The sequence below is a fragment of the Hemibagrus wyckioides genome, unplaced genomic scaffold (assembly GCF_019097595.1).
Source record: "Hemibagrus wyckioides isolate EC202008001 unplaced genomic scaffold, SWU_Hwy_1.0 Contig4, whole genome shotgun sequence".
Taxonomy (NCBI): domain Eukaryota; kingdom Metazoa; phylum Chordata; class Actinopteri; order Siluriformes; family Bagridae; genus Hemibagrus; species Hemibagrus wyckioides.
Window position 1 is genome coordinate 479,112 of NW_026690802.1, and position 23,999 is coordinate 503,110.

At 36.1% G+C, this 23,999-nt stretch overlaps 2 non-coding genes across 2 annotated transcripts; one reads left to right on the plus strand and one right to left on the minus strand.

The window, feature by feature from the left end:
- Window positions 1-13,971: 13,971 nt before the first annotated feature.
- Window positions 13,972-14,043, plus strand: trnap-ugg (transfer RNA proline (anticodon UGG)). Its single transcript has one exon. It is a non-coding gene; the product is annotated as a tRNA-Pro (tRNA).
- A 667-nt stretch (window positions 14,044-14,710) lies between these two features.
- trnal-uag (transfer RNA leucine (anticodon UAG)) lies at window positions 14,711-14,792 on the minus strand. Its single transcript has one exon. It is a non-coding gene; the product is annotated as a tRNA-Leu (tRNA).
- Window positions 14,793-23,999: the final 9,207 nt, after the last annotated feature.

Consider the following 23,999-nt stretch of genomic DNA (forward strand, 5'->3'; position numbering starts at 1 on the left):
CATGTGAAATGTGTCATTTATGATTAAAATATCACAATATTGTTGTTGTTTTTATAGCAGAGGCTGCTGACAATAACATTAAACCAGATCAAACCAATGTATTTTCAATGGAAGGCAGCAACATCTCACTGTCCTGCACATATATCCACTGGTATCGACAAAAACCTGGATCAAGACCTGAGTTTCTGCTGCTGACTGATGAAAGCGGTAAACATGTCACTGAGGCTCAACCACCTCATCCACGATTGTCCATAAAACAAAATATAACGAATAAGAAAGTGGATCTGATCATCTCCTCTGCTGCTGTATCAGACTCTGCTCTATACTACTGTGCTCTGGTGCCCACAGTGACAGGAAATCCAGCTGCACTGTACAAAAACTTTCACACAGTTTTGTTATATTGAAAGAAGTTTTGCCAATGATTTAGAGAAAGTTACATGCCCTTTTGGGGGATTCTCTCTTTCTCTCTACTGATCAGGGTCATGGTTGATAATGGAGTCTGTCCCACACATGAGGTAGGAAACACACTGAATGGGATGTCAGTCCTTTGCAGAGCTCCATACACAAACCCTTTCACATACTTATTTACACATAGTGAATTTATTAGTAAATTTACTACTTACATGTTTTTGGAGGTGATGCAAAACTGCACACAAACTGACAGTAACCTGAACTCATCATCAAACTGGGGATCCTGAAGCTGTGATGCAGCAACACGACCTGCTGTGTCACTGTGCTATCACACTGTTAAAATCCTTCTGCTTAAAGTGTTTTCTTGTAGTGTGGTGTTGTGTCATTGTTATAATAAAGAAAGATTTCTACCCTCATGGTACAATTCCATATTGACTGATAACAAGTGCACTAAAGACAAGGCTCAGGTCAATCCTCATAGCAGAATTCCACAATGCCAGTGGACTCATGATCCTCTCTGTTCTGTCTGGAGTAATTACACTGCAGATGTCTTGTAAATGAAATTTAAATATAAGGTATATTTATATATTTATATATCATTTTATATTATATATTAAATTATTAATCCAGAGCATATGTGTGGCTGTCCTGGAAAACATGACAGATATCACTTTGGCTGAATTCTGGGGTTTATTTTAAGTATTATGTATTTTGACAGCCCAACTTTAACAAGCCATAAACATATTTCACCAAGCAATGTTTAAATCTTTTATTTACTTTATAATCCTGCATAGGCTGTTGTCACTGAACCTTTCATTCTACAAAATTGTAATTGCATGTGATAAGTTTTTTGGTGTAATAGGGGTGTGTTCACTACATGCTCACTCACAGATAATGTTCACACACTACACTATCTTTTACCTGCTGAAGTGTGTCTCACCCTTAAATCCCTTTTTGTCATGAAAATGTTTGTGTGTGTGTGTGTGTGTGTGTGAAAGTGAGAGAGATAGAGAAACAGATTTTAAATTGCTAAATTATAAAACTATTTATTAATGTGTTGTTTTTCTATTCAGTGAACACAAGATGGCGCAGTCACTTATCTTATTTCGGGTCTAGAACTAGAGCACCACACAACCTGCTCACATTCTCTGAGACATAGAGTATACTTGTTCTTCTATCATACATACTGCTGATATAATATCCTAACCCCTGCCCTGGTTACTCTTCGTGCCTAAGCTAATTTCAGAGAAGAAATACTAAACTGTTATAAGAACAAATACAGTAAAATGTTTTATTTTTCATATTTAACTATTGCAGCTGAGTATTAACTTAAGCTTCATTAAGCCTTAATAATCAACAGTCAGTCATGTGATGCTGTGGGGTGGAGCAATTTTATAGCTTTATGGTGTTAACATATTAAATATTAACATATTAACATATTAAAATGAACACTATAGCTTTATGGTGTTAACATATTAATCTAGCCTTGGGGGTCACAGTCCAGTGACTTCTGTGCCGGTCCCGGATAAATTAAGAGGGTTACATCAGGAAGGGCATCCGGCGTAAAACATTGCTAGTGAAGCTAGTGGGTGCAATTGTTGAGGATGCAGAAGATAGGGATAGGTGGACAGAGATGATTCACTGTGGTGACCCCTGAAGGGAAAAGCCGAAAGAAGAAGAAGGAAGAAGAAAGAAGATGGTGTTAACATATTTGATTACAGAAAAGGTCTCGACTATTTTTAAGTGCAATTGTAATAATGATGTATTTCTACTTATCTCTAACCTTTAGTTGTTAGAGCTTTCCAGTCCACCTCAATCCTGAATGTAAAGCCACACACTGGTGACGCTGTCATGTGATGTTGTGGGGTGGAGCTTCATGAACATTTATGATGTTAATGTATTAGCCTTCATAAAGACTTCAGAATATCTTCATTCAGTGAAAACCATTCATCATGTTCACTGTTATACTCATATGTCTGTGACTTTCACTAGGTGAGTTTTGAAGTTTTGTTATTTTAAAAATGTGTTAAATTAGTGATTAATTAGTCTGTGTGTTTTGTGTAAAGGCAAAATATGAGTTTGACTTTTGCCATTCTGGCTTTATTATATAAACTTTAAAAACATAATGTTCTCTTCTCTATGACAGGTGACTCCATGGCAGATTCAGTAAAGCCACTTTTCACTCATAAAGTTATAGATGAAGGTGATGATGTTACTCTGTCCTGCAGCTACAAAGACTTCAGTGATACCATATATAATGTGCAGTGGTACAGGCAATATATGAACTCTAAACCTGAGTTCCTTCTTTATGTTACTCCAAGTGGAGATCGAAGTCCCAACACTCCCCCAAGAATGTCTGCTAAAGTTCATGAAGAGAAACAAGTGGATCTGATCATCTCCTCTGCTGCTGTATATTGAAAGCAATTCTTCTGATAATTTTGAATTTACACGACATATTTGGAGGAAATCTCTCTCTATGGTGATTTATAGAGACTTTTTTGAGATTTTTTTTTGTTGGATTATTACTAGTGATCCTCAGTGATCAATCTGTGCTCTGTTGCTGATTTAAATTTTTTTATTTTATATTACTCTACTGTATGATAACTTTCAAGTTGCTAATCTTTACAAGTTTTCTGTTTCCACGATTTGTAGGTATGAACTGCTTAATCTTTCTGAATATCATAAAAACTTTGCTGAAGCACAAATCTTCTTTAAAACACAGCATGAATCATATCTTCAAGTATGCTGATGACAATACAGTGTTGAGTCTCATCAGCAAAATACTGAGTTTACATACAGAGAGAAGGTGGAGGAGTGCGAGGACAAGTGTAGAAGGATTAATCTATAGGCAGAATTCTCAATTTCCTGCAGACATATATGAGAGAAAACATAAAAAAGAAATAAAAAGCATCCTGTGCAGCTGTACCATTGTTTAATATGAAAAGAGTATTCTGTCTCAGAGCACAAGACACTACAACAGATGAAACAGATGAGGTGAAAAACACAAAAAACTTCATCACCGGCTCTTTTACTTCAATCAAGGATCCTTACCAGAAAGTGTACAATAAATACAGTTTAAAATAATAAATAGTGCATCGAGCCACTAGCTTTGTTTGTTTATTGATTTAATGTTTTCAACTATCTAACTGAGTATTAAACTTTTACTCACCGTGTTTGTGCTTTCTTGGGAAATGTCCGTCATGTTCGGACACGTGCTTTTACAGTCATGTGACCTGAATATATTTGCATACATAATGGTGGTTGGGCGGGGTATTCAAATAAATGAGCTTGTTTCATGTTTGTGTTATTGTTGTATATTAAAATGTCTCAAATAGACTTTTTATGTCCTGACACTTACATCTGACTATTAAAAATTGATAAATTAACATATAATTTTTTTCAGTGGGAGTACATATATTACTTTAAAGGTCCTGCTCATGGCTTGAACCCCATTCTGCCATTCAACAAACCAGAAACCCTTAACTGTTTAACAACAGACTTCTGTACAGGATGATGACCCAACGGAAAGAAACCAGTATCAGAAGAGGGATTTGAACCCACAACTCTAGGGGAGACTGCAACCTAAACACAGTGCCTTAGATCACTCAGCCATCCTGACACACAAAAAATTAACAAATTATCAACTGAACTAATATTAATTAAACAATATCTAATCAGATTGACAGGTCCTCTGTGGAAGTGCAGGATTCTGTGTAGGTTTTGTAGAACCACAGAAACTAAACTACACTATTCCAATACTCAACTGTTTTATTTGTTAATACTGATAAATCAAGTGTTGTAGTCATTCTAGATGACATTCAGATATTAGATGTTAGGAGAAATTGGACTGCTAATCTTTGTTAGTCAATCAACTGGTCAATAAACAATAATCACCAGCATTAAATAGAATTTTCACCTGTTTTGTTGTGTCCATGTTCAGTATTTTATTTCTTTGTCAGGTTAAACTCCACAGAAGTGTCTAGGAGAGGCAGCAGTGGAATTTTTATCTAGTTTGTTTAACAGGGTTTTAGAGAGTGAGAAGATGCCTGAGGAATGGAGAAGAAGTGTATTAGTGCCGATCTTTAAGAATAAGGGTGATGTGCAGAGTTGCAGCAACTATAGGGGGATAAAGTTGATGAGCCATACAATGAATCTATGGGAAAGAGTAGTGGAAGCTAGGTTAAGGAAGGTAATAGAAATTTGTGAGCAGCAGTATGGCTTCATGCCCAGAAAGAGCACAACAGATGCAATTTTTGCTCTGAGAATGTTGATGGAGAAGTATAGGGATGGTCAGAGAGAGTTGCACTGTGTGTTTGTAGACTTGGAGAAAGCGTATGACAGGGTGCCAAGAGAAGAGCTGTGGTACTGTATGAGGAAGTCAGGAGTAGCAGAGAAGTATGTCAGAGTGGTGCAGGACATGTATGAGAGGAGCAGGACAGTGGTGAGGTGTGCTGTAGGTCAGACAGAGGAGTTCAAAGTGGGACTGCATCAGGGATCGGCACTGAGCCCCTTCCTGTTTGCTATGGTGATGGACCAGTTGTCAGAGGAGGTCAGACAGGAGTCTCCTTGGACAATGATGTTTGCAGATGACATTGTGATCTGTAGTGAGAGCAGGGAGCAGGTGGAGGTAAACCTGGAGAGGTGGAGGTTTGCGCTGGAGTGAAGAGGAATGAAAGTCAGTCATAGTAAGACTGAGTACATGTGTGTGAATGACAGGGAGGGAAGTGGAACAATAAGATTACAGGGTGAAGAGGTGAAGAAGGTACAGGAGTTTAAGTACTTGGGGTCAACAGTCCAGAGTAATGGAGAGTGTGGGAAATAGGTAAAGAAGCGAGTGCAGGCAGGTTGGAATGGGTGGAGAAAGGTGTCAGGAGTCCTGTGTGATAGAAACATTTCAGCGAGAATCAAGGGGAAGGTGTACAAGACAGTGGTGAGACCAGCCAGGCTGTATGGTTTAGAGACAGTATCACTCAGGAAGAGGCAGGAGTCAGAGCTGGAGGTAGCAGAGCTGAAGATGTTGAGGTTCTCTTTGGGAGTGACAAGGTTGGACAGGATTAGGAACGAGTACATCAGAGGGACAGCTCATGTCGGACGTTTGGGGGACAAAGTTAGGGAGGCCAGATTAAGATGGTTTGGACATGTCCAAGAAGAAGGCTAAAGAGGAGGTATATGGATGTCATAAATGAGGATATGAAGCTAGTGGGTGTAAGTGTTGAGGATGCAGAAGATAGAGATAGGTGGAGAGAGATGATTCGCTGTGGAGACCCCTGAAGGGAAAAGCCGAAAGTAGAAGAAGAAGAAGAAGTCAGGTTAAACTCCACAGTCGTGGTTTATGTCTCATATGAAAATAGACACTCTGAGCTTTGTAGATTTGGATTTTTAGTTAAAGTATAGTGTTTCATCAGTTTTTCTGTTTTATGTAGCCTACTAGAGGCAATATATTACTAGAAAAGTTAAACTAAAACCAGTTATACACAAATATTACCAGTGTGGAAAGAGTGAACATAGTCTGTAGTTTGTTCACAAAAATACTTGACAGATTTATTTATTTTATTTATATTCTTCTTTATAATGGGCAGTTTAGCAGATTAAATTGAGCTGACCGATGAAGATGTTCATACGAGTCAAGCAGTGATTACACTGAGCTTTACTCTTCTTTTCCTTTTACCAACTTAAGAGTCATTCTTTTCTCACAAGATGGAGATATTTACACTTTTACATTCAGTTCATCATCATCCTTTCACATTAACCATCATTTAACCATCAAATGTAGTAAGAGTCTAATGTTGTATTTTTTGTAGAATAAAGCCCAAACTGCACTTCACTAACAACTCCTCATACAGCTAGTTTGTTGTGTAACTGGTTATTATTGCATGGACCAAGTGGACACTGTGGATCAGAAACCCAGTAAACGCTCTGTTCTGGACATTCTTGTACCATTAAAGTTAGAATATTAATGCAACATTTGATTTATTTGTTTTATTCTAAATGGGATCTGAAAAATACATGCAAACAACATGACTATGTCAAATGGATTAGTTTTAAATGTTATGTTTGCTTACTTTAGAAACTAGTTTGGAGTTAAATGGAATATTGGTTCCAGATGTAGATGCAGACACCACTAATTTAATGTGTAATTAAATAACTTTAATTACTTTATTTACTGTAAGTAAATCCTGGATTTATCTGTAAGAATCAACAATGTCAGTAACATTGGTGACACTGTCATGTGATGCTGTGGGTGGAGCTTCATGAATCTTTATGAAATTAACATATTAGAGTACAGAAAAATATTTCCATTCAGCTAAGACCATTCATGGTAAAAAATAAAAAAAAGAGGAATAACTAATAAAATAAAGTGCAGAAATAGACAAAAGATCAAAAAGAGAGCAAAAGGTAAATAAAACATCCAAAAATATCCAAACCAAATCACACAAAAAGTTGATCAGCAACAGTGGAATAGTTCTGTGTTGTATTAGTGACTCAGTTCACTGTCACTGATACTGTGAAGTGATGATCTGTGTAAAATTATGCTCCAACTGCATCACTTCCTGGGTGTGTCCTTCTAGAGACGTGTAAAGTTCAGCACATACAGCACTATTATACAGAATCCTCACAGAGCTGTGTTCAGAAATGGATCAACTATACAACTTACTGTACATAGTGAGATACATACCACTGATTCTCACTCTAGTTACAGGTAATTTTCAATCAGTTATTAATTATTACAATGATATTTAATCAGTTAAATAATTGCATTAATTAATAAGCATGTTTGTATTAATCTAGTAATTTCTTGATTTCTTAAGTCAATATTGGAATTACAAAAAATACTTCACTGACATGTTTCTTTATATTTTTGTCACACCAGGTAGCTTTGCAGATAAAATTTGGCCAACAGATGCAAACATTGTCAGGAAAGAAGCAGAGACTGTTACTCTGAAATGTTCATATGAGGCAAGCAGTGAATAAATTTGGCTTTACTGGTACAAACAATATTCTAACAGCGCACCACAGTTTTTACTGTATAAAGGAGCAAGGTCATATAGTGATGAGAGCACTCCTGATGATCGTCGATTAGAGACAAAAACAAGCAGAGACTCTACTGAACTTACTATCAGAGGTCTAAAGCTCTCAGATTCTGCACTCTATCATTGTGCTCTAAGAGTTGGAACACAGTGATACAGAGTCACTGAAAGGCTTTACAAAAACATCAACATGGTATATTAAGATTCTAAAACCACAGAAGATGAAAGAGACTCACTTTACCAACTTATCAGTTAACCACAGATACAAACAACATTTGTGAAAACATTTGCAGCTGGAGCTAATAGCCTAAAAAGAAAATGAGGGATTAACAACTATACTTTAATTCATGAATCTACATCTACATTCATTTATTAAATGTTTATTCTGCATGTTCATTTGAACAGATGTGAGTTTGATCATACAGATAAAAAAATAATAATAAAAAAATAGTGACAAGGTTTGATTGCACATAAGGGAAATGTCTATAATCTTAAACATAATTATTTGATGGAGGGATGATGACTCTTGCCTTTTGAGCTTGTCCTCTGTTTTCTTATTTGTACTGTGATTTAAACGTTCCAACTTAAGTTGGACTGCTGACACTAAATTTCCCCTAAGTCTGAATGAGTGTGTGAATGTGTCTGTGCATTTTGTCCTGCATTAGACTGCTGTATCATCCAGGGTGTATTCCTGCATCATCCCTAGTGTTGCTGGGAGAAGCTCCAGATTCACCTGCCCAGGACAAAGCATGAATGAATGAATGAAGGTGTGTATATATAATGTATATAGACAGTTGTGGAAGTGTGACCAGGATAAAGTAGGTAATAAAAATAAACTCTGATTGAATGACCATTCATTAGGTTGCAGCTGCAGCTTATGGATCTGGGGCTTGGTTTTACTGTAGTTTTAGCATACCAAGATTTGCTAATTGTCTAGTAGATGAGAAAGAGTTGCTGTGTGAGGTAAAGCAGAGTTGTCATGAATATGAATAAATATGATGTTTATTTCAAAAGATAAACACAAACTAACTAAACACTCAGGATAACAATGTCATTATGCCCACTTGGTTTTCTTCACTATTGCTGATATTGCTAAGTCCTTTAGTTTGCAAGTTACAAACCAAAAGAACAAGTATTTTAAAAAGTTGCTTAATAATAAATTGTTGTGAGTAAATTCAAATAAATTGCTGTATTTATATTAAAGGCTGTTGACAACAATTCATCCACCCAGAATACACTGTTTAATGTAATCACAATCATCTTTAAGTAACCAAACATAACTATAAAATAAATACATATCAGTTTCTGATTGCCAGTGAAATGTAGTTAGAGTGAGAATGTTCTTTTAGCTGATTGTTTATAACAGACGTGTTCTTGAACATTAATGAGGAAAGGCTCAGGTGCACAGTTTATTCTCCTCTTGATCAATAGATGAAGAAAATTGTTGGAGGAAAAGTTCCTGTTCCTCTGCAGCTCTTTTTCTCTATAGACAATATTCTGTTTGTGAGACCTGTATGATTGTAATTAACACCAGTGCAATCATAGCTCCAGTTTTGTTCTTTGGTCACTACACTTAATTAACCCTACTGAATAAAATCAGATGGAAAAATATTTGAAGTGAACTGGAACAGCGATTTAGTCCAGGAACTCTATGGAACTCTGTATGGGAAGGCTATACAAAGAAATGCAAAAAAATACTAAATATATACATTATATTATATTAATTATAGTTCAGAAGTTTATTTATTAATGTCATTAATAAATAAATTACCTTCAATTACCTTATAAACGAAAAAGAAGAGCAAAAAGATGGTTTAGTGAGTTATCTTATTGTGGGTCAGGTGCTAGGACTCTGTTCACACTTGTAGATGAAGGTGATGATGTTAATCTGATAAAATCGGTCCGTAGGATGAAGATGATAACATTGTCAGTAAGGAAACAGACATTTTCTTATGAGTGAAGCAGTCATTGTGTTTGGCTTTAATGGTACAAACAATATCCTAACATTTTATTTCGGGGGCCCCTCTGTGCCACCAATATGACTAATTATAACTAATTATTGTCATTTTGTATAATAACCATTGTCCATTGACAGATATCAAAAAAAATAGATGTCATTTCATGTACTCTTGGGGGCCCCCTGGTGGCTACGGGGCCCTAAGCAGCCGCTTAGTTCGCTTATGCCTTGGGCATAACCACTTCCTGACTCAGTATCTGACAGTCAATATTACTAATGTAATGTTGTATAATATTTAGGAATGATCATAAAATTATCAAAACTTCTGCAGATTTCTGCAGGACTTGAAGAGCTGGACACTGGGTGAGATCGCCTGTGCTGCGGGTCTGTCAGTGTGTGTGTGTGTGTGTGTGTCTAAATAGTGCCCTTTGCACTTACCCATTTGTTTTGGGTTTTCTGTTTGTTAATGTATTAGTTATCACAGTATGCATTTGGGGCTGATATTTTTCTCAGCTTAACTAGTTTACAAACTCACAGGTTCATTAACGTTTCGGCGTTAAAAAAGAAATTTTTGTATTTTTACGTCTCCCTTTTTTTTAAAATAACAAAATCCTCTATTTCTGGGTGTGGGTGAAAAAAACACTGGTTTATCTACACTGTTAGCAAGCCTGGATAATTAACTTGGTAGCATCATTAAGATAAATATCGTAATGAGTAATGCAAACCTTTTAACCGGTAAACAAACCTTTCCTTTATTTTACACAAGCTGTTTTTACTGTAAGGAACGTGACAGAATGTTAGATGTGTTATTATGAAACTGCGATGAGAAGAAGCACTTATGATGGGGCGGCGGGAGGAAATGTACAGTACATCATCTTTTTTGGAGAACAGGACATGTTTAGGCTTACATCCTGCTTCGTGTTAAGGTGTAAATTAAGTAGCCATCTAGAACACCATGAGTGAATTACAGAGATTTTTTTGTTTTCTTTACGTTTCAACAAGATGCAGTTGGCGTACAGCTGGCCTCCGTGGCTCCCATTCGGTTCCGTGAAAGATTCGTTCATTTTGAATGAACCCGTAATATGACTCAGGAGAGATTCGTTCATTTTGTATTGACCGCGCATGCGCAAGATCCTATCTGGTTCTGTGATTCATTCAAGTTAATTCATGATAAAGGCACATGGTTACTTTTTGTTTATTCAGTACACTGTTACTCTGAAATGTTCATATAAGTGAAGCAGAGATAACATTCTGCTTTATTGGTACAAACAATATCCTATAATTATATATCCTGTAATTTTTTTCCATTCATACATTTATTTATTCTTTCATGTGTTTATTATACCTGTGTGTATAAATGTATGTTACTTTACCAAATGTGAACTAAGATCCAGAACAAAATGTGAGCACTCCAGACCATAATTCCATTGTATAGTTACAAGAAGTTAAAATGGATGAATAAGGAAAGTGTTAGTCAAATTTGCTTTCCTTTTATTGATCATAATGAAATTCATCAAGATTGAGTGAAAATGAAATGAAAATGGAAATTTTGTATTAAAATTTGTATTTTCAGTTAAATGGATGTACAATGTCTGCCAAATTTTAAATGGATCAGCAAAAATCCATTCACAGTTGCATTTCCCAGGTCTTAAGTGTTACGACCCTGACCTGTGGAAACATCACTTACTCTTCACTTAAGCACTTAAGAAGCCCTTTCTCTACAAAAAAACATGGCAGCATCTTAACAAATTTGGGAACAATATTTTTTTGGACTGATGGTTAATCATTATTCATAGTTTCATGTTTGGTGAAGGTCAAACAGAGTTTATCACAACAAACACCTCATACCAAGTGTCATGTTGGTGGAGGGGTGAGGATTCGGTTGTTCTGCAGCCACAGGCTCTAGAAAACTTTTAATCATTTGGACATTGATGATCTCCACTTTATATTAGAATATTCTTGAGACAAATGTAAGACTATCTGTCCATGAGCTTATGTTGTTCTGAAACTGGGACATATTAAAGGACAATAATCACAATCACACCAGCAAATTTGTCTCTTTAAGGATGCTGAATCTGAGGACTTGTTTTTGTCTAGGTTAATGTCAGAAATACAGATAAAAAAGAAAAAGACGGGTTATTCTTGTGTTCTGATATGCTGAAATGCTGTAATGATTCCAAATGAATCTGTGAATTGAAACTGTGAACTATCCCCACCGTGGTGAGCAATCCTTTTGTTTTAGATATATTTATATATATATATATATATATATATATATATATATATATATATATATATATATATATATATATATATATAATGGTTCTTCATGTAAATAATGTATATGTCTATTTAAATTCAGCTCCTGCAGATGGCAGTACATGACATGAAAATACTCTAGAACTGAACCTGATTGGACCTGGACACAACAGAACCATGTGGAGTGTTAAAGTAGCCATGAACATTAAACCTGAACAAAGCTTCAGCACAGATACATGGTGTGTGGAGTGCAGTCTGACTGAAACACTTGAATTACTGCAGAATCTTGAGCTTAATACAAGATGCTTATGTATTTGTGCACATGCTCTCAAACACCACCTTGTTAGGGGTTTTGTATTGTTATAATTTGGTGTTTTGTTTAGACTTTAAGGGTGTACTATAAATCTGCTGAAGAATTTAATTTCACAATAAGAATTGTTTGTAATTGCAACAATATATTTTGTAGATTAGAAAAGGTTTAAGTTCATAGAAATAGGAAATACAGGAAGTAAATATATGAATCTTTTACTCATTAAATTCTTTTAGAACATGTGTGTGTATTTTACATAATGTGGCACATCCTGCACTCTGATTGGTTAAAACAGAGGGAAGCTACAGTTGAGGCTTTGTACACAAGAAATGCTTAGATGCTTCACTGAAGACAGAGTAGAAGGAAACTTGACATTTACAATAACATAAAAAGGAAACTTTCAGAAGAACAGAGGAAATTAAAACATGATGGTTTCTGTTGATGGTATGTTTCTGTTTTTTACCATGTTCATAGGTAAGCTTATATTTTATATATCCCCATATATCATGTTTAAATGTTTTATAACTAGTAAAGAAATGTTTCCATGTGTGAGTGTTTTAGATTGTAAGCATGTACTGTATGTATACTGTATAATATAAAATGATAATATTCTGAAATAAATGTCCTCTTCAGGTGAGAGCACACAGGACAGCATTACTCCAACATCTTCTGCTGTCTATGGTAAAGAGGAGCAAGCAGTTACACTCTCCTGTGATTATAAATACACTGTTTCTATGAACAATCTACAGTGGTATCGACAATATTCCAATGCAGCACCAGAATTCCTCGTTCTGTTGACGGAATCGGGAGGGAATCAGACAGGTGATACTCCTCATCCTCATTTGCCTGCTAAAGTTCATAAGAGTCTGAAGCGTGTGGATTTGGAGATCTCGCGTGCTTCAGTATCAGACTCTGCACTGTACTACTGCGCCTTGCAGCCCACAGTGACAGGAAAGTCAACTTCACTGTCCAAAAACCTACAGAGACCTCAAACATGAAAGTGTTAAAGAATCACAATAAGAAGAAAAGACTGGAAGCTCTGCATAACATCAGCATTCTGATTATTGATCCAATAGAAATGTATGTATATAACCATATATGAATACTTTATTTGAAGTGAATAGACAAAACATTCTAAGTGAATCCAAATACAGATAGAAAAGTTAGGTGTGTGTTTGAAGAAGCCACATGTTCACTCCCTCTGCAGTATTAAGTGCAGTTCTCATAAACAATAGTGGCAGGTTTGATGGTTTATTTACTTAATGACAGTGTAAAGATCACATGCTGGAATTTGATTATGTTCTAGGAATAAAAATGTGGATATTGTAAACTCTTTTGACAAGCAGCTGATTTGATTTATTTTTATTTATTTGTTTGTTTGTTTGTTTGTTTGTTTTACTGAGAATGAGAGTTAATGTGTTCATCATGTGTGTCTTTGCAGGGTCTTTAATATATTTTTGAGAATTACAGGATACCTGAAAGTATGTATAACTAAGAATAAGAACTCTTACCAAACCATACCCCACCAGCCACCTGAGTTTCTTTAGCAACCAGCTAATTCAATTGTATTACCAACTGGAATCATTTGTAAACTTACTGCAAATATCACAGAAACTACTTGAAGCCTCATAATATTCACCAAGCTATACTGGAGCAACAGTACAGTTTCCAGCAAAGAAGCTACAATCCTGTAAACTTGACCTATACTGAAACCTCCACCTGACACTAAAGCAAGCTTGTTCTACAAGAATTGATTTTGATCTTCATGTCCACCGAGATTAATGACATATTTGGCCCAATGGCAAGAGCTGCTTACTTGGTTCACACTTAGCGTCTGGATTCCAAAAAGGTTCGAATCCCACAGGAGCCTCGCTTTATTGTTAACTTGACTTTGTGTAACCGAGTTCCTTTTACTCGGACCCCAGTCCATATGAACAGGTAGGTCATACAGTTACAGAGTACAGTGAACCTCCATTGGCGCACATCAAGCGGAACAGGGACAACCTGGCTCGTTGGTCTAGGGGTATGTTTCTCGCTTTGGGTGCGAGAGGTCCCGGGTTCAAATCCCGGACGAGCCCTGGTTCTACATGGAATAGAGTGGTTGGGACAAATCTAATGGAAACTTGCCCTGCTGGCTTGCTTCTCACTCGGAAGTTTGTTTCTCCAGAGGTCCAAGGAGGTTCAAATCCCGCTGTAATTACCTCTGAAAATTAAAGCTCCAACCTGGAGCCTATCTCTGGAATACAGGGAGCGGGATGGAGAATGTCACACTTTGTGGAGACATGAACCTCTGAAATATTAATATAATAGAGTACAGAAAGACCTCAGACTATTGTCATTTTACTAACACCATTCATCATGTTCACTGTTATATTCATGTGTCTGTGGCTTTCATTAGGTAAGTTAACATTGATCTTTTCAGAAAGGAGATAATAAATTAATGATTAATTAGCCTGTGTGATGTTAAGAAAAAATAGAATATGAGTTATATAACTCAAAACTATTTGCTGTTTGAAAAAGCAAGGTGTGAAACGGAGCAGCCGGCGTTGACACCAGTTGCCGAAACCTGGGAGCTATTTCAGCACCTGGGTCTGGGGGCTCCGGTACCATGTGAGCTCGTTTTTTTTTTTTTGCAGCCAGCTAATGGCAACTCTTAAGCACATTTGCAGAAGGCACAGGAGCCACAACCCCTGTAAAGCCTTTGTGGTGCCAGAGCCCACAACCACTGCCTTGAAAAGGCTCAGCTGGCAGCAGTGGGATTTGAACCCACGCCTCCAAAGAGACTGGAGCCTAAATCCAGCGCCTTAGACCACTCGGCCACGCTACCCAAGGGCTCAGTACTTATAGACCTCTGTGGAGAGCACACTGACATACTGTCTGGGTGTGTGGTATGCAGGCTGCACAGATGAGGACAGACAAACTGTGCAGAGGGTGAAAAACAGCTCAAAAAATCATCAGCTGCCCTCTGCCCTCCCTGGATGACATGTCCCGGTCCCGCTGCCTCAGCAAAATCAAGGCCATCACAGGAGACTCCTCACATCCTGCTCATCACTTGTTTGACCTGTTGCCATCTGGGTGGCACTTCAGGTCAACAAAGTCCCACACCACCAGACTTACAAGCAGCTTCTTCCCCTGGGCCATTCGGACTGCAAACAATCACTGAACACACACACACACATTCTACCTAATAAAATGTGCAATTCCACTGTGCACTTTAATCTGTCTTTGAATTGAGTACAAGTTATAACTTAATATTGGCTTTGCACAAATTAGATTTCAAGCAAATATATAATTGGGAACATTTTGTTGCAGCTTTATGAATGTTCTGCTTATATTGCAGTAGCCCTTTAAAAAAGGGTACAAGTATGCATATGTATGAAAGGAGAGTCCATAACCTGAGGTACTGAGATATTGAGAAGGGTTCAGTAAATTAATTCTATTTTTACATATGTTTCTTTATTGACATGCACAACCAATTATTACAACATTATTACAACAATACTAATTCTAACAAAGTCCTGAATATGTACAATATGGCTATATTTGTGGACACCTAACCATCACACCAGTATGTGGGCATTCTCCAAACTGCTGCACAATTGTAGGATGTCTTTATATTCTTACAAAAACATGTTCCAGCTCAATGAAGATGTTTATTACAAGTTTGGTGTGGAATAAAATGAGTTACCTGCACACAGCCCTGATCTCAAACCCGCTGAACACTTTTGGATGAATTAGAATTCTGACTGCACCCCAAGCCACACATGCCTGATGTTTTAGGGCTGTATGGACACATGGACATACAGTATCTCACAAAAGTGAGTACACCCCTCACATTTTTGTAAATATTTTATTATATCTTTTCATGTGACAACACTGAAGAAACGACACTCTGCTCCAATGTAAAGTAGTGAGTGTACAGCCTGTATAACAGTGTAAATTTGCTGTCCCCTCAAAATAACTCAACACACAGCCATTAATGTCTAAACCGTTGGCAACAAAAGTGAATACACCCGTAAGTGGAAATGTCCAAATTGGGCCCAAAGTGTCAATATTTTGTGTGGCCACCATTATTTTCCAGCACTGCCTTAACCCTCTTGGGCATGGAGTTCACCAGAGCTACAGGTTGCCATATATTTACAAAAATGTGAGGGGTGTACTCACTTTTGTGAGATACTGTATATTGCCACTTACTGAACAATCATCTAATTTTTAATATTATTAGTGTATATTTTGCAACAAGTTTGAAGTAATATCTAAATAAAGCTAGTCTAAGTAGATTGGGTGAGCAAATGGCTGTGTGTGTGTGTGTGTGTGTGTGTGTGTGTGTGTGAAAGAGAGAGAGAGAGAGAGAAAGAGAAACAATTATTTTTTTCAATTATATTTCTGCACATATATAAATTTGGTAAGTTAATAAACAATTTTTTTTGGTGTTAAGGTTTTTCTCTTCAGTGAACACAAGATGGCGCAGTCACTTATCTTAATGTTGGTCTAGAACTAGAGCACCACACAACCTGCTCACATTCTCTGAGACATAGAGTATACTTGTTCTTCTATAATACATACTGCTGATATAATATCCTAACCCCTGCCCTGGTTACTCTTAGTGCCTAAGCTAATTTCAGAGATACCATTCTGATTAAACAACACAACTGTCCACTTAACACTAAACTGTCATAAGAATAAATTCTCATCTAATGTCATTTCTTTGGCACCTGCTGTGTCAGAAACATTAAAAACTAGAAACTTATATGTGAATGTGCCTTTATTCTTCTTTCTCTTCTTCTGATGCTATTGTGAGTACAGGAAAGTTTTATTTTTCAGATTTAACTGTTAGAGCTGAGAAATAAGGGATTAATTCAACCTTAATTACCAAGGGAAACTACTCATTTCTTCCTCATTCTTAAATAAATCATATTCTCTTCCACTTAGTGTTTCTAACATTTATCTTCCTGCTGGTGTTTACACAAACTTTCTCTAATTTAGAGATATCACTAACATATGTAAAATAACATAAATACATTTAATTTCCTACTTTCAGAATGTGTTTACTTAAATGTCCTCTGGACAGGTTCCCCATATGAGGCTGAATGTAAAGCCAGGATGTTTCAGTAAGAATCAACAATCTGACAACAACATTGGTGACACTGTCATGTGATGCTGTGGGGTGGAGCAATTTTGAAGCTTTATGGTGTTAACATATTAGATTACAGAAAGATCTCCACTATTTTCACTGAGCTAAGACCAGTCATCATGTTCACTGTTATATTCATGTATCTGTGGCTTTCACTAGGTGAGTTAACATTGACTTTTTGTTATTACAGAAATATTAACAATATTATATTAAATATTAGTCTGTGTGGTGATGCAGTGTGAAAATGCAGAGTGTGGGTCTGACTTAAGTATTTCCTGTTGATTATTTAAAGGTTAAAAACATTATGTTCTCTTCTCTATGACAGGTGACTCCATGGCAGATTCAATAGAGCCACTTCTCCCTCATAAAGCTGTAGATGAAGGTGATGATGTTACTCTGTCCTGCAAATACAAATTCAGTGGTGTTTCAGGAAACAACCTGCACTGGTACAGGCAATATCCAAAATCTAAACCTGAGTTCCTTCTTTATATTGATCAAAGTGGAACTTATAATTCTGATCCTCCCCAAAGAATGTCTGTTAACGTTGATGATAAACAAGTGGATCTGAACATCTCCTCTGCTGCTGTATCAGACTCTGCTCTATACTACTGTGCTCTGCAGCCCACAGTGACAGGAAATCCAGCTGCTCTGTACAAAAACTTTCACACAGTTTTGTTATATTGAAAGCAGTTCTACTGATGATTTTGAGCTGCTATTTACATGCCATTTTGGGCGAATTCTTTGTAAAGAGTTCATAAATATATTACAATTTGACAAATGTTGGATTATTAGGAGACAGGAAATTCATTGTTTTGCTATATCTATAATCTTTCTTGGGAAAACTGGGAATGAGGAAGAAATGTAAGAAAAACAGAAAAGCCTGAGGAAGCCCATGGGGATACAGCGAGCCATTGAATAGTCATGATGTCTTGTCTGACAGCTCCACAGTCCCTGAAAAGTAGAAATTAGGTGAATCTTTGGCATCCATTAATGGTATAATATTTGGTTTAGAGAGGGATTATTTATATAACTTTTAAGAGTAGCTTTAACTTGTTTTGGTATTCAATCTTCTTGGGTATTTCTTCAGATACTGTGATCACTGTGATGACTTACATCTTAGGTTAAGTAACATCTTCAGGCTTGTTGATGATAATATAGTGTTGGATATCATCAGCAAAATGATGAGTCTATATCTAGAGAGAAGAAGAAAGAGGCTTATAGACATATGAAAGCAACAAACTATGGATTAAAAATACATGATTGTTCATTTCAGGAAGATCCGAAGTGATTACAGTTTTTATGGTGCATCACATAAGATCTTATCTGGGCCAGAAAATCCCAGATGTGTTTCAATTTCCTGTACAGACAGGAGAGCAAACACCTAGAAGATAATAAACACTAGAAACATCATCAGAGTCTGTCTAACCACCATTGAGGATCCTTTCCAGAAAATATACAAGTATAAAGCCAACAATCTTGTGGATGTTGCCTCCCACCCTTCTACCAGACACTTTACTCAGACAGTCAGGTTCAGTAACGTGTATATGTTTAACCTATTTAACTATTGTTTGTTATAGCTGTAATTAATTTCTGCATAACAAGTGATAATACACACAAATATGACCATCACTGATTTGCTTCAGATTAACTACTGGAAAAAAAATACTGGGAAAAGTATTATAAGTAGTATGTAGGTTAAGTGTACAGTCTTTTGAATGTACTTTGATTTGATAAAATGGCACCATTTCAAGAATATTTCAGGTAAATATAAATTATAAGTACACTCATTCAGTAACCTCTTTGTTAAGATCAAGTTTGCTGTAGATCCGGAGTCTATCCCAGGAATACTGGCCATGAGACAAGAATCCACCATGGATGGGATTCCTACCAATCACATTTAAGCACAGTAAACCATGTTTTCCTTGTCTGGTTGCCAGGTATGCAGCTTAACATAAATGCATTATTTGCATTAAGCAGACATGTTATGTGATGACAGAGAGCATTGATACCAGAGATATTATGTGACGATGGCTGGGTGAGTTTGTGCAATGGGGCAAAAGGTGCTTAGGGTTTACAGCTGGTATTATTGATATTAGTGGAGAAATAAGATGTCCAGGTGCTGTTTAGAGCAGTTCTGAATCTAAGCAGGTGCTCAGTGTAAGCTACAGAGTGTACAGCTAGGCCAGTTTTCCTATATAGATTCTCAAGAGTTCATCCAATCACTTACATTTTCTGAAGCTCAAGAGTGAACCAGTGAGCGGTGCAGGAAGATGGAACCAGGCTTATCTTGGTAGAAACATGTTCTTCTAAAGCTTGAGAAATGGCAAGGTTATAGATGGACAGAATCTCAGAGGTGTGGGCTCACTAGGTGAGTTTTGAATATTTATTTCAAATATATTATGCTGAAGTTTAGAAAAGTTTAGAAAAGGCAGAATATAAGTCTGAAAGTGGATCTGATCATCTCCTCTGCTGCTGTATCAGACTCTGCTCTATACTACTGTGCTCTGGTGTCCACAGTGACAGGAAATCCAGCTGTACTGTTTTGTTATACTGAAAGCAGTTCTGATGATAGTTTTGAATTTACATGCATAAATTTGGGGAATTCTGTTTCTCTTGTGATTTATAAAGAGTTTATATTTTTGACACATGTTGGATTATTAGGAGAAACCTCATTCATTTAGACACAAATATTTCACTAGCGATCCTCAGAGATCCCAAAAATCCCAGAAGTGTTTTTAATTTCCTGCAGAGACAGAAGAACACACACCTCCATTCCATCATCATCACTACATTCAGATAAATATTGCTAGCATATGTGAATATGTGAAACTGCATTGAGTGTCAGAGCATTAGAACCTATAGCAGATTGAAAAAAAAACACTGGAAACATCAGGGTCTCTGTTTAACTTTTAATGAACAACACACAACATCTTTGATATTATTGTCAAGATCAGCAGATGTTTTTCCAAACCTCATTGAAATACCGAAGAAAGTGGTTGTTATCCTATGCACTCATTAAACACAAAAAAAAAAGAATATTTAATCATTGTTCGGTTTCCAGAGAAGCAGAAACCTTGGGTAAGTGCAAGAATAACAACAGTCAAAGACTGTGGGCTGACTGAATTATAGCAACAACCATAAAACCAGAATACCATAAAAGCTAGTCTCACCAAGGAGAGACAACATGGACACACGGACGCTGCCAAAGGAATGAATATAGCAAAAATATAATACACTAGGCTTTATTTAATATAACAGCCTAACTGCCATAACATCAATCAATGGCTAAGGCTAAGCTAGCAAGAAACACAAGGAGTGACCCCTGCCCGCTAACCTAGTTTGTCTAGACATTTAAAAAAAAAAATTACATGGTGGAATGTAGGTGCACACACGGAGTGCAAGCAACAAACAAACAAACAAACAAACAAACACCAGAATAGCATGCTAACACTGAACCAAGAGTCTGAAACAATGTGGTGCATTTTAAACTGGTAGCTCCACCTCTTTTGGTTCTTTTTTGGGTTCTTGTCTTCTCAATGGTCAAGTGTGTCACCCAGTTAATGGTGATTGCCACAGAGTCCCACCTACATGAGGACAGTTAGAGACACATGAGCAGAAACAAAACCTAATAATTGGGAAATAAGGGAACAGAACATACATACAATCACAATGTCACATAATAATACCTATCTATGGTATTTGGTGGGGTTGTGGCCCCTAAAGTAGAGAAGGCTATTGATATATATATATAGACACAGAAAGATAATAGAGTTTGTTGGGCTGTGATAATGATCAGCACTGTCATGTGATACTGCAGGGTGGAGCTTCAAGAAGCTTTATGAAGATCCAGAGAGCAAAAGGAAAACAAAACCTCCTAAAAGCTAAACAAAATAACACAAAAAAGAGAAAGAAAAGATAACGAATCCATAAAGTGATATAATACACAAAATAAAAAAATTAAAAAGAATAAAATGGTGTGTGTAGCTAACACAGGCTCCCGTGTTCCATACACAACAAAAGACAAGACATTAGGGAATTTAATTTCTTTACTGAAGCAGAGTGATGTCTAGATCAATAACAAAAAGAACTGTACATGTTACATGCATACTTTTATAAGGTTTTATGAAGTAATTGAAGTTGATTTTAAATAGTCAGAATGTAATAAATGAATATTAGCTATACAAAATTTAGCAATTACCATTTATCCATTTATCCAGTGGTATCCTGGCTAATCTGTCCTACTGAATAAATTTAGAAAGTAACTTTATTCTACATTAAAATCATCTATTGAGAGTAATTGAATGAAAATATTCAGAAAACAGCGCCAGTTTCTGTTGTTCCACAAGGAGGCAGAATAAAACAATAAACCCAGCCACTAATAAACATGTGCTGCTGTCACTCTGTAACCATGACTCTATCAGGAAATGTTCAACAAACTCAACATTGTAGATTTTGTACCTATGATGTGGATTTTTATTTTTTACCTAATGAAATCATTTTCACATTAAAGATAAAGCTTTCAGATAAAAGCTGATAAATGAACACATTTAAGTGTAATGTTGTTAGTCACATAAATACACAAAAAGTAATTAATTGGTTAATTGATTTATTGATTGTCTAAACCACTTGATATTTGACTAAGAGTCCAATAAGGAGTTAGAGACCCCTGGTATAATATGTAAAACCTTAATTATTAGATGAATGATAAATGTCTTGTTCCACATGTGAGACTGAATGTAATGTCAGGATGCAGTAAAGAATCTGTCAGTAAAACTGGTGACACTGTCATATGATGCTGAGGGGTGGAGCTTCATGAACCTCTGAAATGTTAATATAATAAAGTACAGAAAGACCTCAGAATATTGTCATTTTGCTAACACGATTCATCATGTTCACTGTTATATTCATGTGTCTGTGGCTTTCATTAGGTAAGTTATCATTGACCTTCTCAGAAAGGAAGTGTTACATTAATGATTAATTAGCCTTTATGATGTTAAGAAAAAGTATAATATGAGTTATATAACTGAAAAAAAAAATTATTATGTTCTCTATGACAGGTGACTCCATGGAAGATCCAATAAAGCCACGTTTCCCTCATAAAGTTGTAGATGAAGGTGATGATGTAACTCTGTCCTGCAGCTACAAAGACTTCAGTGGTGCAGTAAATAACTTGCAATGGTACAAACAACATCCAAAATCTAAACCTGAGTTCCTTTTTTACATTTTCCCAAGTGGAGATAAAACTGACCCTATGCCACCACGTCTGTCTGCTGAAGTTGATGATAAAACTAAACAAGTGGATCTGATCATCTCCTCTGCTGCTGTATCAGACTCTGCTCTATACTACTGTGCTCTGGTGCCCACAGTGACAGGAAATCCAGCTGAACTGTACAAAAACACTGACACAGTTTTGTTATATTGAAGGTAGATAAACTGCTTAAACTCAATAATCTACATTCCATCAAATCAGGAACTCTGCTAGTTTTTGACTCTCACAATTTTCAAGTGAAATAAACTCACACAGCAGAATAAACTCATGAACAGGATATTATTATACATCAAATGTACATTAAATAATTGCTTAAATTAGTAATTAGTAAATATTTTACAGTAATTCATTACACATTTTTCAAAAATATACAAAAATGTATTTTGAAAAAAGCTTCAGTTTTACCAACTTAAATAAAAGAAAATTAAGTAAACCTAACTCTAGGAAACAATTCATTTTAACTATTTAAGTAACTATTTGCTATTATTTATACTGTGTTATAGTTTTTTTTACTCAAACGGGAAATAAAAAAGAACCTTATTAATTAAAATGTGTTTGTTTCCCCAAATTAATGTTTTTTTTGCTATGTTTATGTATTGTGTTGTAATTGTTGTCATAATTAAAAATAATTAAAAAAATAAATGTATGTACAACAGTCTGCCATAAGATCAGCAAACTTCCATGTATTTATTTTATTTTGCTCTCTTTTGGTCCTCATCATGAGGAGACTCTTGCAGAAGACTGAACAGGAGTTGTTTGTTCTCTGATATAACTGAGGACAGCTAGCTAGCAAGCTAACATTAGCTATGTTAGCAGAGTCAAATGCTGCACTCATACAGTAGTTCAGAATTATCAGCTAACAAAAACACAAAACCTCTTGTTACCTATACAGCCTGAATACAAGTATAGCTTTTCTATTCAAATTTCTAGCTGAAATAAAATCTTGGAAATGTACTTAGTTTTAAAAGTTAGTATCAAAGGTTATAGTATTGTGAGATATTGTGTCATTTGGTGTTAGATTCTAGAGACACAGCCCTGATCTCTAACTCCAAAAGATATGTTTAAGAGGTGAAGTCAGATGCAGTGGTTTGATCAGCAACAGTGGAATAGTTCTGTGTTGTATTAGTGACTCAGTTCACTGTCACTGATACTGTGAAGTGATGATCTGTGTAAAATTATGCTCCAACAGCATCACTTCCTGGGTGTGTCCTTCTAGAGACGTGTAAAGTTCAGCACATACAGCACTATTATACAGAATCCTCACAGAGCTGTGTTCAGAAATGGATCAACTATACAACTTACTGTACATAGTGAGATACATACCACTGATTCTCACTCTAGTTACAGGTCATTTATTTTCATTAGTTAATTCACTGTATTAACTAATAATTTGGATTTTAGAGTATAGAGTAATTTCCTAATTTGTCTGGTCAATATTTGGTTTTAAAAAATGCTTTACAGTTTAATTTCTTAATGTTCTTATCAACAGGCATTTTTGCAGATAAAATTGAGCCAACAAATGAAGATTCCATCGTTGGGAAGGAAACAGAAAGTGTTACTCTGAAATGTTCATATGAGTCAAGCAGTGAAAATATTCGGCTTTACTGGTACAAACAATATCCTAACAGAGC